The sequence below is a fragment of the Ranitomeya variabilis genome, chromosome 7 (genome assembly GCF_051348905.1).
Source record: "Ranitomeya variabilis isolate aRanVar5 chromosome 7, aRanVar5.hap1, whole genome shotgun sequence".
Classification (NCBI taxonomy): domain Eukaryota; kingdom Metazoa; phylum Chordata; class Amphibia; order Anura; family Dendrobatidae; genus Ranitomeya; species Ranitomeya variabilis.
The window spans coordinates 172,428,756-172,448,470 of NC_135238.1; positions in this window are offsets into that span (position 1 = coordinate 172,428,756).

A 19,715-nucleotide genomic window follows, 5' to 3' on the forward strand; every position below is an offset into this window, starting at 1 on the left:
TGGGCGGGGACCCTCGGCCTCCGATTTGGTGGGCGGGGACCCTCGGCCTCCGATTTGGTGGGCGGGGCCCCTCGGCCTCCGATGTGGTGGGCGGGGCCCCTCGGCCTCCGCTTTGGTGGGCGGGGCCAGGCCCCTCGGCCTCCGCTTTGGTGGGCGGGGCCGCTCGGCCTTTGATTTGGTTGGCGGGGCTCCTCGGCCTCCGATTTGGTTGGCGAAGCCCCTCGGCCTCCGATTTGGTTGATGGGGCCCCTCGGCCTCCAATTTGGCGGGCGGGGACCCACGGCCTCTGATTTGGTGGGCGGGGACCCTCGGCCTCCGATTTGGTGGGCGGGGACCCTCGGCCTCCGCTTTGGTGGGTGGGGCCCGTCGGCCTCCGATTTGGTGGGCGGGGCCCCTCAGCCTCCGATTTGGATGGTGTGGACCCTCGGCCTCCAATTTGGTGGGCGGGGACCCTTGGCCTCCGATTTGGTGGGCGGGGACCCTCGGCCTCCGATTTTGTGGGCGGGGCCCCTCGGCCTCCGATGTGGTGGGCGGGGCCCCTCGGCCTCCGATTTGGAGGGCGGGGACCCCCGGCCTCCGATTTGGTAGGCGGGGCCCCTCGGCCTCCGATTTGGTGGGCGGGGCCCCTCGGCCTCCGATTTGGTGGGCGGGGACCCTCGGCCTCCGATTTGGTGGGCGGGGACCCTCGGCCTCCGATTTGGTGGGCGGGGCCCCTCGGCCTCCGATGTGGTGGTCGGGGCCCCCCTCGGCCTCCGCTTTGGTGGGCTGGGCCGGGCCCCTCGGCCTCCGCTTTGGTGGGCGGGGACCCTCGGCCTCCGCTTTGGTGGGTGGGGCCCGTCGGCCTCCGATTTGGTGGGCGGGGCCCCTCTGCCTCCGATTTGGATGGTGTGGACCCTCGGCCTCCGATTTGGTGGGCGGGGACCCTCGGCCTCCGATTTGGTGGGCGGGGACCCTCGGCCTCCGATTTCGTGGGCGGGGCCCCTCGGCCTCCGATGTGGTGGGCGGAGCCCCTCGGCCTCCGATTTGGAGGGCGGAGACCCCCGGCCTCCGATTTGGTAGGCGGGGCCCCTCGGCCTCCGATTTGGTGGGCGGGGCCCCTCGGCCTCCGATTTGGTGGGCGGGGACCCTCGGCCTCCGATTTGGTGGGCGGGGACCCTCGGCCTCCGATTTGGTGGGCGGGGACCCTCGGCCTCCGATTTGGTGGGCGGGGCCCCTCGGCCTCCGATGTGGTGGGCGGGGCCCCTCGGCCTCCGCTTTGGTGGGCGGGGCCAAGCCCCTCGGCCTCCGCTTTGGTGGGCGGGGCCGCTCGGCCTTCGATTTGGTGGGCGGGGACCCTCGGCCTCCGCTTTGGTGGGCGGGGCCCCTCGGCCTCCGATTTGGTGGGCGGGGTCCCTCTGCCTCCGATTTGGTGTGCGGGGACCCTCGGCCTCCGCTTTGGTGGGCGGGGCCGCTCGGCCTCCGATTTGGTGGGCGGGGACCCTCGGCCTCCGATTTGGTGGTCGGGGACCCTCGGCCTCCGCTTTGGTGGGCGGGGCCCCTCGGCCTCCGATTTGGTGGGCGGGGTCCCTCTGCCTCCGATTTGGTGTGCGGGGACCCTCGGCCTCCGCTTTGGTGGGCGGGGACCCTCGGCCTCCGATTTGGTGGGCGGGGACCCTCGGCCTCCGATTTGGTGGGCGGGGACCCTCGGCCTCCGATTTGGTGGGCGGGGACCCTCGGCCTCCGATGTGGTGGGCGGGGCCCCTTGGCCTCCGCTTTGGTGGGCGGGGCCAGGCCCCTCGGCCTCCGCTTTGGTGGGCGGGGCCGCTCGGCCTTCAATTTGGTGGGCGGGGCTCCTCGGCCTCCGATTTGGTGGGCGGGGACCCTCGGCCTCCGCTTTGGTGGGCGGGGCCCCTCGGCCTCCGATTTGGTGGGCGGGGTCCCTCTGCCTCCGATTTGGTGTGCGGGGACCCTCGGCCTCCGCTTTGGTGGGCGGGGCCCCTCGGCCTTCGATTTGGTGGGCGGGGACCCTCGGCCTCCAATTTGGTTGGTGTGGACCCTCGGCCTCCGATTTGGTGGGCGGGGATCCTCGGCCTCCAATTTGGTGGGCGGGGACCCTCGGCCTCCGATTTGGTGGGCGGGGACCCTCGGCCTCCGATGTGGTGGTCGGGGCTCCTCGGCCTCCGATTTGGTGGGTGGGGACCCCCGGCCTCCGATTTGGTGGGCGGGGCCCCTCGGCCTCCGATTTGGTGGGCGGGGACCCTCGGCCTCCGATTTGGTGGGCGGGGACCCTCGGCCTCCGATTTGGTGGGCGGGGACCCTCGGCCTCCAATTTGGTGGGCGGGGACCCTCGACCTCCGATTTGGTGGGCGGGGCCCCTCGGCCTCCGATTTGGTGGGCGGGGTCCCTCGGCCTCCGCTTTGGTGGGCGGGGCCAGGCCCCTCGGCCTCCGCTTTGGTGGGCGGGGCCGCTCGGCCTTCGATTTGGTGGGCGGGGCTCCTCGGCCTCCGATTTGGTTGGCGAAGCTCCTCGGCCTCCGATTTGGTGGGCGGGGACCCCCGGCCTCCGATTTGGTGGGCGGGGCCCCTCGGCCTCCGATTTGGTGGGCGGGGACCCTCGGCCTCCGATTTGGTGGGCGGGGACCCTCGGCCTCCGATTTGGTGGGCGGGGACCCTCGGCCTCCGATTTGGTGGGCGGGGCCCCTCGGCCTCCGATTTGGTGGGCGGGGCCCCTCGGCCTCCGCTTTGGTGGGCGGGGCCAGGCCCCTCGGCCTCCGCTTTGATGGGCGGGGCCGCTTGGCCTTCGATTTGGTGGGCGGGGCTCCTCGGCCTCCGATTTGGTTGGCGAAGCTCCTCGGCCTCCGATTTGGTGGGCGGGGACCCTCGGCCTCTGATTTGGTGGGCGGGGACCCTCGACCTCCGATTTGGTGGGCAGGGACCCTCGGCCTCCGCTTTGATGGGCGGGGCCCCTCGGCCTCCGATTTGGTGGGCGGGGTCCCTCTGCCTCCGATTTGGTGGGCGGGGACCCTCGGCCTCCGCTTTGGTTGGCGGGGCCCCACGGCCTCCGATTTGGTGGGCGGGGTCCCTCTGCCTCCGCTTTGGTGGGCGGGGCCGCTCGGCCTTCAATTTGGTGGGCGGGGCTCCTCGGCCTCCGATTTGGTTGGTGGGGCCCCTCGGCCTCCGATTTGGTGGGCGGGGCCCCTTATCCTCCGATTTGGTGGGCGGGGACCCTCGGCCTCCGATTTGGTGGGCGGGGCCCCTCGGCCTCCGATTTGGTGGGCGGGGCCCCTCGGCCTCCGATTTGGCTGGCGGGGCCCCTCGGCCTCCGATTTGGTGGGCTGGGACCCTCGGCCTCCGATTTGGTTGGTGGGGCCCCTCGGCCTCCGATTTGGTGGGCGGGGACCCTCGGCCTCCGATTTGGTGGGCGGGGACCCTCGGCCTCCAATTTGGTGGGCGGGGACCCTCGGCCTCCGATTTGGTGGGCGGGGACCCTCGGCCTCCAATTTGGTGGGCGGGGGCCCTCGGCCTCCGATTTGGTGGGCGGGGACCCTCGGCCTCCGATTTGGTGGGCGGGGACCCTCGGCCTCCGATTTGGTGGGCGGGGCCCCTCGGCCTCCGATGTGGTGGGCGGGGCCCCTCGGCCTCCGCTTTGGTGGGCGGGGCCAGGCCCCTCGGCCTCCGCTTTGGTGGGCGGGGCCGCTCGGCCTTTGATTTGGTTGGCGGGGCTCCTCGGCCTCCGATTTGGTTGGCGAAGCCCCTCGGCCTCCGATTTGGTTGATGGGGCCCCTCGGCCTCCAATTTGGCGGGCGGGGACCCACGGCCTCTGATTTGGTGGGCGGGGACCCTCGGCCTCCGATTTGGTGGGCGGGGACCCTCGGCCTCCGCTTTGGTGGGTGGGGCCCGTCGGCCTCCGATTTGGTGGGCGGGGCCCCTCAGCCTCCGATTTGGATGGTGTGGACCCTCGGCCTCCAATTTGGTGGGCGGGGACCCTTGGCCTCCGATTTGGTGGGCGGGGACCCTCGGCCTCCGATTTTGTGGGCGGGGCCCCTCGGCCTCCGATGTGGTGGGCGGGGCCCCTCGGCCTCCGATTTGGAGGGCGGGGACCCCCGGCCTCCGATTTGGTAGGCGGGGCCCCTCGGCCTCCGATTTGGTGGGCGGGGCCCCTCGGCCTCCGATTTGGTGGGCGGGGACCCTCGGCCTCCGATTTGGTGGGCGGGGACCCTCGGCCTCCGATTTGGTGGGCGGGGCCCCTCGGCCTCCGATGTGGTGGTCGGGGCCCCCCTCGGCCTCCGCTTTGGTGGGCTGGGCCGGGCCCCTCGGCCTCCGCTTTGGTGGGCGGGGACCCTCGGCCTCCGCTTTGGTGGGTGGGGCCCGTCGGCCTCCGATTTGGTGGGCGGGGCCCCTCTGCCTCCGATTTGGATGGTGTGGACCCTCGGCCTCCGATTTGGTGGGCGGGGACCCTCGGCCTCCGATTTGGTGGGCGGGGACCCTCGGCCTCCGATTTCGTGGGCGGGGCCCCTCGGCCTCCGATGTGGTGGGCGGAGCCCCTCGGCCTCCGATTTGGAGGGCGGAGACCCCCGGCCTCCGATTTGGTAGGCGGGGCCCCTCGGCCTCCGATTTGGTGGGCGGGGCCCCTCGGCCTCCGATTTGGTGGGCGGGGACCCTCGGCCTCCGATTTGGTGGGCGGGGACCCTCGGCCTCCGATTTGGTGGGCGGGGACCCTCGGCCTCCGATTTGGTGGGCGGGGCCCCTCGGCCTCCGATGTGGTGGGCGGGGCCCCTCGGCCTCCGCTTTGGTGGGCGGGGCCAAGCCCCTCGGCCTCCGCTTTGGTGGGCGGGGCCGCTCGGCCTTCGATTTGGTGGGCGGGGACCCTCGGCCTCCGCTTTGGTGGGCGGGGCCCCTCGGCCTCCGATTTGGTGGGCGGGGTCCCTCTGCCTCCGATTTGGTGTGCGGGGACCCTCGGCCTCCGCTTTGGTGGGCGGGGCCGCTCGGCCTCCGATTTGGTGGGCGGGGACCCTCGGCCTCCGATTTGGTGGTCGGGGACCCTCGGCCTCCGCTTTGGTGGGCGGGGCCCCTCGGCCTCCGATTTGGTGGGCGGGGTCCCTCTGCCTCCGATTTGGTGTGCGGGGACCCTCGGCCTCCGCTTTGGTGGGCGGGGACCCTCGGCCTCCGATTTGGTGGGCGGGGACCCTCGGCCTCCGATTTGGTGGGCGGGGACCCTCGGCCTCCGATTTGGTGGGCGGGGACCCTCGGCCTCCGATGTGGTGGGCGGGGCCCCTTGGCCTCCGCTTTGGTGGGCGGGGCCAGGCCCCTCGGCCTCCGCTTTGGTGGGCGGGGCCGCTCGGCCTTCAATTTGGTGGGCGGGGCTCCTCGGCCTCCGATTTGGTGGGCGGGGACCCTCGGCCTCCGATTTGGTGGGCGGGGACCCTCGACCTCCGATTTGGTGGGCAGGGACCCTCGGCCTCCGCTTTGGTGGGCGGGGCCCCTCGGCCTCCGATTTGGTGGGCGGGGTCCTTCTGCCTCCGATTTGGTGGGCGGGGACCCTCGGCCTCCGCTTTGGTTGGCGGGGCCCCACGGCCTCCGATTTGGTGGGCGGGGTCCCTCTGCCTCCGCTTTGGTGGGCGGGGCCGCTCGGCCTTCGATTTGGTGGGCGGGGCTCCTCGGCCTCCGATTTGGTTGGTGGGGCCCCTCGGCCTCCGATTTGGTGGGCGGGGCCCCTTATCCTCCGATTTGGTGGGCGGGGACCCTCGGCCTCCGATTTGGTGGGCGGGGCCCCTCGGCCTCCGATTTGGTGGGCGGGGCCCCTCGGCCTCCGATTTGGCTGGCGGGGCCCCTCGGCCTCCGATTTGGTGGGCAGGGACCCTCGGCCTCCGATTTGGTTGGTGGGGCCCCTCGGCCTCCGATTTGGTGGGCGGGGACCCTCGGCCTCCGATTTGGTGGGCGGGGACCCTCGGCCTCCAATTTGGTGGGCGGGGACCCTCGGCCTCCGATTTGGTGGGCGGGGACCCTCGGCCTCCAATTTGGTGGGCGGGGACCCTCGGCCTCCGATTTGGTGGGCGGGGACCCTCGGCCTCCGATTTGGTGGGCGGGGACCCTCGGCCTCCGATTTGGTGGGCGGGGCCCCTCGGCCTCCGATGTGGTGGGCGGGGCCCCTCGGCCTCCGCTTTGGTGGGCGGGGCCAGGCCCCTCGGCCTCCGCTTTGGTGGGCGGGGCCGCTCGGCCTTTGATTTGGTGGGCGGGGCTCCTCGGCCTCCGATTTGGTTGGCGAAGCCCCTCGGCCTCCGATTTGGTTGGTGGGGCCCCTCGGCCTCCAATTTGGCGGGCGGGGACCCTCGGCCTCCGATTTGGTGGGCGGGGACCCTCGGCCTCCGATTTGGTGGGCGGGGACCCTCGGCCTCCGCTTTGGTGGGTGGGGCCCGTCGGCCTCCGATTTGGTGGGCGGGGCCCCTCAGCCTCCGATTTGGATGGTGTGGACCCTCGGCCTCCGATTTGGTGGGCGGGGACCCTCGGCCTCCGATTTGGTGGGCGGGGACCCTCGGCCTCCGATTTTGTGGGCGGGGCCCCTCGGCCTCCGATGTGGTGGGCGGGGCCCCTCGGCCTCCGATTTGGAGGGCGGGGACCCCCGGCCTCCGATTTGGTAGGCGGGACCCCTCGGCCTCCGATTTGGTGGGTGGGGCCCCTCGGCCTCCGATGTGGTGGTCGGGGCCCCTCGGCCTCCGCTTTGGTGGGCTGGGCCGGGCCCCTCGGCCTCCGCTTTGGTGGGCGGGGACCCTCGGCCTCCGATTTGGTGGGCGGGGACCCTCGGCCTCCGATTTGGTGGGCGGGGACCCCTCGGCCTCCGATTTGGTGGGCGGGGCCCCTCGGCCTCCGATGTGGTGGTCGGGGCCCCTCGGCCTCCGCTTTGGTGGGCTGGGCCAGGCCCCTCGGCCTCCGCTTTGGTGGGCGGGGACCCTCGGCCTCCGATTTGGTGGGCGGGGACCCTCGGCCTCCGCTTTGGTGGGTGGGGCCCGTCGGCCTCCGATTTGGTGGGCGGGGCCCCTCGGCCTCCGATTTGGATGGTGTGGACCCTCGGCCTCCGATTTGGTGGGCGGGGACCCTCGGCCTCCGATTTGGTGGGCGGGGACCCTCGGCCTCCGATTTCGTGGGCGGGGCCCCTCGGCCTCCGATGTGGTGGGCGGAGCCCCTCGGCCTCCGATTTGGGGGGCGGAGACCCCCGGCCTCTGATTTGGTAGGCGGGGCCCCTCGGCCTCCGATTTGGTGGGCGGGGCCCCTCGGCCTCCGATTTGGTGGGCGGGGACCCTCGGCCTCCTATTTGGTGGGCGGGGACCCTCGGCCTCCGATTTGGTGGGCGGGGACCCTCGGCCTCTGATTTGGTGGGCGGGGCCTCTCAGCCTCCGATGTGGTGGTCGGGGCCCCTCGGCCTCCTCTTTGGTGGGCTGGGCCGGGCCCCTCGGCCTCCGCTTTGGTGGGCGGAGCCGCACGGCCTTCGATTTGGTGGGCAGGGCTCCTCAGCCTCCGATTTGGTTGGCGGGGCCCCTCGGCCTCCGATTTGGTTGGTGGGGCCCCTCGGCCTCCGATGTGGTGGTCGGGGCCCCTCGGCCTCCGCTTTGGTGGGCTGGGCCGGGCCCCTCGGCCTCCGCTTTGGTGGGCGGAGCCGCTCGGCCTTCGATTTGGTGGGCAGGGCTCCTCAGCCTCCGATTTGGTTGGCGGGGCCCCTCGGCCTCCGATTTGGTTGGCGGGGCCCCTCGGCCTCCGATTTGGTGTGTGCTCTGCCTGGGGCCACTGTGCTCTGCCTGGGGCCCCATATGCTGCCTGGGGCCCCTGTGCTCTGCCTGGGGCCCCATATGCTGCCTGGGGCCCCTGTGCTCTGCCTGGGGCCCCTGTGCTCTGCCTGGGGCCCCATGTTCTGCCTGGGGCCACTGTGCTCTGCCTGGGGCCCCATAAGCTGCCTGGGGCCCCTGTGCTCTGCCTGGGACCACTGTGCTCTGCCTGGGGCCCCATATGCTGCCTGGGGCCCCTGTGCTCTGCCGGGGCCACTGTGCTCTGCCTGGGGCCCCATATGCTGCCTGGGGCCACTGTGCTCTGCCTGGGGCCCCATATGCTGCCTGGGGCCCCTGTGCTCTGCCTGGTGCCCCATATGCTGCCTGGGGCCCCTTTGCTCTGCCTGGGGCCCCTGTGCTCTTCCTGGGGCCCCATGTTCTGCCTGGGGCCCCTGTGCTCTGCCTGGGGCCACTGTGCTCTGCCTGGGGCCCCATATGCTGCCTGGGGCCCCTGTGCTCTGCCTGGGGCCCCATATGCTGCCTGGGGCCCCTGTGCTCTGCCTGGGGCCCCTGTGCTCTGCCTGGGGCTCCATATGCTGTCTGGGGCCCCTGTGCTCTGCCTGGGGCGCCTGTGCTCTGCCTGGGGCCCCATGTTATGCCTGGGGCCCCTGTGCTCTGCCTGGGGCCACTGTGCTCTGCCTGGGGCCACTGTGCTCTGCCTGGGGCCCCATATGCTGCCTGGGGCCACTGTGCTCTGCCTGGGGCCCCATATGCTGCCTGGGGCCCCTGTGCTCTGCCTGGTGTCCCATATGCTGCCTGGGGCCCCTGTGCTCTGCCTGGGGCCCCTGTGCTCTGCCTGGGGCCCCATGTTCTGCCTGGGGCCCCATATGCTGCCTGGGGCCCCTGTGCTCTGCCTGGTGCCCCATATGCTGCCTGGGGCCCCTGTGCTCTGCCTGGGGCCCCTGTGCTCTGCCTGGGGCCCCATGTTCTGCCTGGGGCCCCTGTGCTCTGCCTGGGGCCACTGTGCTCTGCCTGGGGCCCCATATGCTGCCTGGGGCCCCTGTGCTCTGCCTGGGGCCCCATATGCTGCCTGGGGCCCCTGTGCTCTGCCTGGGGCCCCATATGCTGCCTGGGGCCCCTGTGCTCTGCCTGGGGCCCCTGTGCTCTGCCTGGGGCCCCATGTTATGCCTGGGGCCCCTGTGCTCTGCCTGGGTGTAGGACACTGGTGACGTCACTTATCTCCGGACATTAGCTCCGGACAAAGCCACGGAAGTTGGCACAAATTGCAGGAAGTAGTATTCTAGGCAATTATATATTAGATATATATATATACACCTATACTATGTGTAGACAATTATTTTATCTATTCTATTATAACTTGTCAGTATGACTTTACTGTATACCGCACTGAATGGCCGGCTTTTCTATAGGACACCGGTGCGTAAGTCACACTGATGGTCCGTGTGGTGTGCAAGTTTTTCTCGCACCCATAGACTTTCATTGGCTTTCATAGACTTTCATTTCCCCTGCACGTATAATACGGCCTAGAAAACAACGGATGATAGGAGCTGCCCCATAGATTAACATTGGTCCGAGTTCTATGTGATTTTTTTATCGCATAGCACTCGTCCTTATTACGGTCTAGTGTGACTCCGGCCTAAGAGAAAAAGTCAGTAGACTCAGGCACACAGATAAGAACATTAAGAAGAGGGTGGGGGTGAAGTAAACTGTTGTTATAGGGAACACCCACCTTCACCCCCGGAGCTTTTTCCGTTTTTCCGTTTTCGTTTTTCGCTCCCCTCCTTCCCAGAGCCATAACTTTTTTATTTTTCTGTCAATTTGGCCATGTGAGGGCTTATTTTTTGCGGGACGAGTTGTACTTTTGAACGACATCATTGGTTTTACCATGTCGTGTACTAGAAAACGGGAAAAAAATTCCAAGTGCAGTGAAATTGCAAAAAAAGTGCAATCCCACACTTGTTTTTTGCTTGCCTATTTTGCTAGGTTCACTAAATGCTAAAACTGACCTGCCATTATGATTCTCCAGGTCAGTACGAGTTCATAGACACCTAACATGACTAGGTTCTTTTTTACCTAAGTGGTGAAAAAAAATTCCAAACTTTGCAAAAAAATAAATAAATAAAATTGCGCCATTTTCCGATACCCGTAGCGTCTCCATTTTTCGTGATCTGGGGTCGGGTGAGGGCTTATTTTTTGCGTGCCGAGCTGGCATTTTTAATGATAGCATTTTGGTGCAGATACGTTCTTTTGATCGCCCGTTATTGCATTTTAATGCAATGTCGTGGCGACCAAAAAAACGTAAATCTGGCGTTTCGATTTTTTTTTTCATTACGCCGTTTAGCGATCAGGTTAATGCTTTTTTTTTATTGATAGATCGGGCGATTCTGAACGCGGCGATACCAAATATGTGTAGGTTGGTTTTTTTTTTTATTGATTTATTTTGATTGGGGCGAAAGGGGGGTGATTTAAACTTTTATATTTTTTTTATTTTTTTCACATTTTTTTTTACTTTTTTTTTTAACTTTTACCATGCTTCTATAGCCTCCATGGGAGGCTAGAAGCAGGCACAGCCCGATCGGCTCTGCTACATAACAGCGATCATCAGATCGCTGTTATGTAGCTAAAATGCAGGTGTGCTGTGAGCGCCGACCACAGGGGGGCGCTCACAGCCACCGGCGATCAGTAACCATAGAGGTCTCCAGGACCTCTATGGTTACAATGTACAAGCATCGCCGACCTCCGATCATGTGACGGGGGTCGGCGATGCGCTCATATCCGGCCGCACGGCCGGATGCGGTAGTTAAATGCCGCTGTCTGAGTTTGACAGCGGCATTTAACTAGTTAATAGCGGCGGGTGATCGCGATTTCACCCGCCGCTATTGCGCGCACATGTCAGCTGTAAAAAACAGCTGACATGTCGCGACTTTGATGTGCGCTCACCGCCGGAGCGCACATCAAAGCGGGGGTCCCGACATGTGACGTACTATTCCGTCACATGTCGGGAAGGGGTACTTGCAGCTCCACAAGTGTGCCTGTCAGAGACAGCAGATTTTGAAAAGATGCTGCTGTATAGAAATATAGCCCAAAAATATTTGTCCCATGACATCTGCAAACACACACTCTAGCTTTTAAATGTTATAAGGAATTGTTTCTATCAATCTGAAAATGGCAACTTCTCTTCAGCTCTTAATGTAACTTCAGTTAAGACAGCAGGATAGAGATCTATTTTGTTTGAACATAATGAATATGAATCCCTGTTTTTTAACCATAAAATGGTTATATATACAAATATCACCTATTATTTGCAGCATGAAAGGGCTTCTCCAGGAATCAAATAAGAAAATAACTAAAGAAAACATTATTATTAATAAAATCCAAATTACATTTTATTAGCAAATCACAATAGTTTTGTCTAAAGAAGTAATCACTATAGAATTAAAATAGCCACCACCTGGTTACATTTCCTGCCCTAGAATGTTAGGACAGATGCCTGTGAGCATGTGCAGTAGGAGGCTCCACTGCTGTCACTTGGTGATACCAATGGTATATGGACACGATCAGTAAACGCTGCGGGTTGGACGCTGCATACTTACAAGAAATCCCATGTCCGCTATGCGTGCACAGACGCCTGCGGCTCACCCGGTGCGGTGCGTCTCTCCAGACCGCAGCATGTCAATTTCTCTTGAGATGCGAGTCTCCGCAAGAGGAATTTCACCTGTACAATGTATTGGATGCAGTGAATCTGCACTGTTCAGTGATCACATGCGGATTCACCTGCATTCAGTAGCCAGCAGCGCTTTGAATGCAGCGAACATGCACTGCGACCAAAGTGCTGCAGTTCTGGATCGTCTGCACATATCCTTATATTGTTATTCTGATTGACAAGGTGCTCAGAAATCTGAGCGGCCTCTTCTTCCCTCATCACCACTGGTGTCTCCATTATCAGTGCAGTACATCTTCCTACATATGAGGGAGAGCAGAGCTTCCCACTGCACATGCTCACAGGCCCCTGTCCTAACACTCTAGTTTCTTTCAGTGAATCAAGGCGGTGGCCATTTTAATTCTATATTGATTACCTTCTTAGACAAAATTATTGGGATTTGCTAATTAAATGTATTAATTTATTTACCTTAATTAAATTAATTTTACATTTCCTTTGGTTATTTAGTTTTTTTATTGTAAGGGGCATACAGAGCAGAATTTCAATATGTGCAGATGATACTAAACGCTGCAGGGCAATCTACACAGAAGAGGATAATTTAATATTAAACAAGAATTTATGTAAGTTGGATGCTTCCGTTGAGAAATGGCAATTGAAGTTTAATGTTGATAAATGTATGGCTATTGTGGGGTTTCGCTCGCTCAGGTGCGACGGCTGACATTCAGAAGGCACGTTCCATTAAAAGTTCAAAGGGTTTATTGCTCCATAAACCACATAGAAACAACAGAAAACAAATAGCCTTTAGCTCAGGAAAAGGAAAAACAAATGTCCAGTCCTTCAGGCTCAGTCCTGGAGCCTTAACACACTCTGTTATTCTGGGCCTTCGATAGCGTCTCCGCTATAGTAACCCCTCCAACCTCACCTTCTGGGTTGCTTAGCAAAGATGGAGTTACTGCCAGCTCTCTATCTTGCCATGGCTTGATGAGGTTGACATGGTAGACTTGGATTGATTTCCGTCTACCTGGTTGATGAATTTTATAGTTTACCTCACCAAGCTTCTCTGCAACCTCATATGGCCCTTGCCATTTGGCCAAGAACTTGCTCTCCACCTTCGGAACTAACACAAGAACTCGGTCTCCTGGATTGAACTGCCTCACTCTTGCAGACCAGTTGTAGACCCTGGCCTGAGCTTCTTGTGCCTGGAGGAGGTGTTCCTTCATGATAGGCATCACCTTTGCAATCCTCTGCTGCATCAGGGCCACATGCTCAATGACGCTTCTGTGGGGCGTAACTTCGGCTTCCCAAGTATTGTTGGCTATATCCAGGAGTCCTCTCGGATGTCGGCCATATTGAAGCTCAAACGGTGAGAACCCTGTGGAGGTCTGTGAAACTTCACGAATGGAAAACATCAGATATGGTAAGAGACAGTCCCAGTCTCTACCGTCTTTCTCTATAGCTTTTCTCAGCATGCTCTTCAGTGTCTTGTTAAATCTCTCAACAAGACCATCTGACTGGGGATGGTACACCGAGGTCCTCAACTAGGAGATTTTCAGGACTTTGCATAACTCCCTCATCACCTTGCTCATGAAAGGGGTCCCTAGGTCAGTCAGAATCTTCTTCGGCAGACCTGTCCGGGAAAACACATGGACCAACTCACAGGCTATACTCTTTGAGGAAGAATTTCTCAGAGGAATTGCCTCAGGATAGCGTGTGGCATAGTCCAGGATGACTAATATATACTGATGGCCCCGGGCTGATTTAACTAAGGGACCGACCAAGTCCATGGCAATTCTCTCGAATGGCACCTCAATAATGGGCAATGGCACAAGGGGGCTCTGGAAATGAGGTGTGGGGGCAGTTAGCTGACATGTAGGGCAAGACTTGCAATAGTTCACTTTTTCCCGGTGACACCCAGGCCAATAGAACCTCTGCACAACCCGTTCCTGCGTTTTTTCCACCCCTAGGTGTCCACCCAAGATGTGTGAAAGGGCCATATCCAATACCTTCCGTCTATATGGACCCAGCACTACCAACTGCTCTATCAACTCCTCCCTTATTTTCGTGACTCGGTACAACAACTCCCCATTCATCAGAAAATGGGGAAATCTTGTGTCTGCCCCCAGCTCCTGTACAACCCCATTAATAACTGTGACATTATTAAAGGCTTCCCTCAGAGTTGGGTCCCTATGTTGGGCAGTCCCAAAATTTTCACCGGTTACCTCTAACTCCAGAATGTCAGATGCAGGGGACACGTCATCCTCATCCCCAACCAGGACACAAAAAGGAAACCTGTCTGTCTCTGGGTGTGGCGATACCTTTTTAGGGTTCATTGGTTCCCTACTCTTGCTAGCGACCTCAGAACCCTTACCCCACAAATCCCAAAACAAACAGAAATCCCGACCAATAATTATAGGGTGCAACAAGTCCCGAACGATGCCGACTTCATGGGACTCAGTGCCACATGCTGTTTCAATATCCACCCTAGCCATAGGGTAGTCCTTTGCATCACCATGTATGCACCGCACGCCGACCTTCTTTCCCGAGAGCAGGTGGAGAGGGAAAGTGGCCCTCACTAGGGTCACTAAGCTCCCCGAGTCTAACAGCGCCATTACTGCACGACCGTTCACCTTTACGGGACACACTTGAGGCCCCTCGTTGGGCGGAGAGTTCACACTGCAGGCAGGATATGCATAATATGAACTACGACGTCCCATACTGCAGTCCATCTGTTCAGTGGTCTGGGAACAACGGGCAGCTATATGTCCTGGCCCGTGGCACCTCCAGCAAATAATATCACCCGTAGGGACCTTGGGCACCACCTCCCCCGCCCTTTGTGACCTTGGATGCCCCACCCCTTTTTGGGACTCAGCCCCCTTCTGGGACCCCCAGTATGGCATGGGCTGCCTCCCGAAGGAGCCTTTCACCCCTTGGTATCTCTCGACCAGTCCGACCAGCTCGTCGGTATTCTGGGGATCACCCTGGGCAGCCCAAGTCTGTATGGGCCTTGGGAGGGAATGCACAAACCGATCCATCATCGTTCTACCATCTGTGCAGGCGTAGAGGTCTCTGGCTGCAGCCATTTTTGGACCAGGTGCAACAGGTCAAACATTTGGGAGTGAGGCGGTTTGTCCCGTGATAGGCCCAGCAGTGAATTCGCTGTGCCCTAACAGTCATTGTCACCCCCAAACGTGCGAGAATCTCGGCTTTCAATTTGTGATACTCCTTGGCATCCTGCAAGGTCAAATCATAGCACGCCTTCTGAGGTTCCCTGTTATGATCCCTAGTGGCTGAGGATCACAAATAGATCAGCAAGTGATTAAACTAAGGACGAGCTCTAGGGAGATGGTAACTGGACTGATCGCAAACCTGAACCTATCCAACACAACTAGAGGTAGCCGGTGAACGTGCCTAAAAAATTCCTAGATGTCTCGAGCCAGCCTGAGGAACTAGCTACCCCTAAAGAGAAAGAAAGACCTCACTTGCCTCCAGAGAAATAATCCCCAAAGATATAGAAGCCCCCAACAAATATTAACGGTGAAGTAAGAAGAAGGCACATACATAGGGATGAAATCAGATTCAGCAAAAGAGGCCCACTAGTACTAGAAAGCAGAAAATAGAGCAGGGGTCTATGCGATCAATAAAAACCCTTACAAAATATCCATCCTGAGATTTCAAGAACCCACACACCAACTAACGGTGTGTGGGGAGAAACTCAGCCCACTAGAGCAACCAGCAAGCGAGGGAATTACATTTTAGCAAGCTGGAACAGAAAACATGATAAACACTGCAGATCAAAAAATGAGCAAACAAAACTTAGCTTATCCTGGATGGACTGGGAGCAAGGTAGTCAGAAGGAATCTGAGTAGCACTGATTACATCGACAGCCGGCAACAAGTGGAAGCAAAACAGAGCTATATAGGAACCTCCCAGAGGATAACGAACCAGCTGATAGCCAGAGACCAGCAGGATAACAGACAAAGCCACCAGGGGGAGCCCAAAGCAAAAGTCACACCATACCACCAGTGACCACAAGAGGGAGCCTGAACACAGAGTTCACAACAGTACCCCCCCCTTGAGGAGGGGTCACCGAACCCTCATGAAAACCACCAGGGCGATCAGGATGAGCCACATGGAAGGCACGAACCAAATCGGCTGCATGAACATCAGAGGCGACAACCCAAGAATTATCCTCCTGACCATAGCCCTTCCATTTAACCAAATACTGGAGCCTCCGTCTAGAAATACGAGAATCCAAGATCTTCTCCACCACGTATTCCAATTCTCCCTCAACCAGCACCGGGGCAGGAGGCTCAACCGGAGGAACCACAGGCACCACATACCTCCGCAACAACGAGCGATGGAACACATTATGAATAGCAAATGATGCTGGGAGGTCCAGACGAAAAGACACAGGGCCAAGGACTTCCAGAATCTTATAAGGACCGATAAACCGGGGCTTGAACTTAGGAGAGGAGACCTTCATAGGAACGAAGCGAGAAGACAACCACACCAATTCCCCAACGCGAAGTCGGGGACCCACACAGCGACGGTGGTTGGCAAAGAGCTGAGCCTTCTCTTGAGACAGCTTCAAATTGTCCACCACATGATTCCAAATCTGATACAACCTATCAACCACAACATCCACTCCAGGACAGTCAGAAGGCTCCACCTGACCCGAGGAAAAACGAGGATGAAACCCCGAATTACAAAAGAAAGGAGAAACTAAAGTAGCAGAACTAGCCCGATTATTAAGGGCAAACTCGGCCAACGGCAAAAAAGTAACCCAGTCGTCCTGATCAGCAGAAACAAAACATCTTAAATAAGTCTCCAAGGTCTGATTAGTTTGCTCGGTTTGGCCATTCGTCTGAGGATGGAAGGCCGACGAAAAAGAAAAATCAATGCCCAATTTAGCACAAAAGGTCCGCCAAAATCTAGACACAAACTGGGATCCTCTGTCAGAAACAATGTTCTCAGGAATCCCGTGCAAACGAACCACATTTTGAAAAAACAGTGGAACCAACTCGGAGGAGGAAGGCAACTTAAGCAAGGGCACCAAATGGACCATCTTAGAAAAACGATCACACACCACCCAGATGACAGACATTCTCTGAGAGACAGGGAGATCTGAAATAAAATCCATGGAAATGTGCGTCCAAGGCCTCTTCGGGACAGGGAAAGGTAACAGCAAACCACTGGCTCGAGAACAGCAAGGCTTAGCCCGAACACAAATTCCACAAGACTGCACAAAGGAACGCACATCCCGCGACAAGGAAGGCCACCAAAAAGACCTGGCCACCAAGTCTCTGGTACCAAATATTCCAGGATGGCCCGCCAACACCGAAGAATGAACCTCGGTGATGACTGTGTTGGTCCATCTATCCGGGACAAACAGTCTCTCCGGTGGACAGCGATCAGGTCTATCTGCCTGAAACTCTTGCAGCACACGTCGCAAATCTGGGGAGATGGCAGACAAAATCACCCCTTCTCTAAGAATACCAGCCGGCTCTGAATCTCCAGGAGAGTCAGGCACAAAACTCCTAGAAAGAGCATCAGCCTTCACATTCTTCGAACCAGGCAGGTACGAAACCACGAAATCAAAATGAGAGAAAAACAACGACCAACGAGCCCGTCTGGGATTCAGCCGCTTGGCCGACTCGAGATAAATCAAATTCTTGTGATCAGTCAAGACCACCACACGATGCTTAGCTCCCTCGAGCCAATGTCGCCACTCCTCAAATGCCCACTTCATAGCCAACAACTCCCGATTACCGACATCATAATTCCGCTCGGCAGGCGAAAACTTTCTTGAAAAGAAAGCAGATGGCTTCATCACAGAGTCATCGGAGCTTCTCTGCGACAAAACAGCCCCCGCTCCAATCTTAGAAGCATCAACCTCCACCTGGAAGGGAAGTGAGACATCTGGCTGACATAAGACCGGAGCCAAAGAAAACCGGCGCTTCAGCTCACGAAAGGCCTCCACAGCCGCAGAGGACCAATTAGTCACATCAGAACCTTTCTTGGTCAAATCCGTCAAAGGCTTAACAACACCAGAAAAATTAGCTATGAAGCGACAGTAAAAATTAGCAAAACCCAAGAACTTCTGAAGACTCTTAACCGATGTAGGCTGCGTCCAGTCATGAATAGCCTGAACCTTGACTGGGTCCATCTCAATAGTAGAAGGAGAAAAAATTAAACCCAAAAAAGAAATCTTCTGGACTCCAAAAAGACATTTTGAGCCCTTCACAAATAAAGCATTGTCACGCAGGACCTGAAAGACCATCCTGACCTGCTTAACATGAGACTCCCAATCATCCGAAAAAAACAGAATATCATCCAGATACACAATCATAAACTTATCCAGATATTCACGGAAGATGTCGTGCATAAAGGACTGAAAGACTGAAGGAGCATTAGAAAGTCCAAAAGGCATCACCAGGTACTCAAAATGGCCTTCAGGCGTATTAAATGCAGTTTTCCATTCATCACCCTGTTTTATACGCACAAGGTTATACGCACCACGAAGATCTATCTTGGTGAACCAACTAGACCCACTAATGCGAGCAAACAAATCAGTTAACAATGGCAAAGGATACTGAAATTTGACCGTGATTTTATTCAAAAGGCGATAATCAATACAAGGTCTCAGGGAACCATCCTTCTTAGCCACAAAAAAGAATCCCGCACCAAGAGGGGAAGAGGACGGGCGAATATGTCCCTTCTCCAAAGACTCCTTTATATAACTCCGCATGGCAGCATGCTCCGGCACAGATAAATTGAAAAGTCGTCCCTTAGGAAACTTACTACCAGGAATCAAATTTATAGCACAATCACAGTCCCTATGAGGAGGTAGAGAATTGAGTTTGGGCTCCTCAAATACATCCTGGTAGTCTGACAAAAACGTAGGGACTTCAGAAGGAGTGGACGAAGCAATTGACACCACAGGAGCGTCACCATGAATTCCCTGACAACCCCAACTTGACACAGACATAGCTTTCCAATCCAGGACTGGATTATGAGTCTGCAACCATGGTAGACCCAACACGACAACATCATGCAAATTATGCAATACAAGAAAGCGAATCACCTCCTGATGAACAGGAGTCATGCACATGGTCACTTGTGTCCAGTACTGAGGTCTATTCGTAGCCAATGGCGTAGAGTCAATTCCCCTTAGTGGAATAGGGAATTTTAAAGGCTCCAAATCAAAACCACAGCGCCTGGCAAATGACCAATCCATCAGACTCAGGGCAGCACCTGAATCTACAAAGGCATTAACCGGGTAAGATGACAGGGAACAAATCAGGGTAACAGACAAAATGAACTTAGGCTGTAAAGTACCAATGGTGACAGATTTATCAACCTTTTTTTTGCGCTTAGAGCATGCTGAGATAACATGAGCTGAGTCACCACAGTAAAAGCACAACCCATTTTGCTGTCTACTTCTGGTCAGAATTCTGTCACATTGCATAGATTCAGGTGTCTGTTCAGAAGACACCGCCAAATGGTGCACAGGTTTGCGCTCCCGCAACCGCCGATCAATCTGAATGGCCAGAGTCATTGACTCATTCAGACCTGCAGGCGTAGGGAACCCCACCATGACATTCTTAATGGCTTCAGAAAGACCTTCTCTGAAATTTTCAGCCAGGGCACACTCATTCCACTGAGTAAGCACCGACCATTTCCGAAATTTCTGGCAGTACACCTCTGCTTCATCCTGCCCCTGCGAGAGGGCCAATAACGCTTTTCAGCCTGGTTCTCAAGATTAGGTTCCCCCGTTAGGTAAGGCGCCAATATCTCTGCCCACTGCTCTGGCGGAAGTTTTTCCCTCTCATTGACCCTCTCACACAGTCAGTAAGGCCTCAACATCATCCCCGGGAGTCATTTTCTGCAATGCGCGTCTTACCGTCGTCGGGACGTGGGTGTCATCAGCCAGACCTGGTGTTGGGGCGCTTGTCTTGCCCTGGATGGCGGTTGTCAGAAGCTGCATCTGCTGCCGTTGCTCCTGCTGGTTCTGTTGCATCTGCTGCCGTTGCTCCTGCTAGCTCTGCCATTGCTCCTGCTGGCTCTGTTGTATCTGCTGCATCAACAGCCTGTTGGTCTCTTGCTGCTGTGACTGCGACTGGACCAAGTGTTTCAGCAGGTCCTCCATTTTCCCCGGCAATGTTTGCTGGCTTACAGCAGACTTGACCCAGGACATTCAATAATAGACTTACGTCTCCGCTGGGAACGCTGCCCGCATTCTCCACCAATTGTGGGGTTTCACTCTCTCAGGTGCGACGGCTGACATTCAGAAGGCAC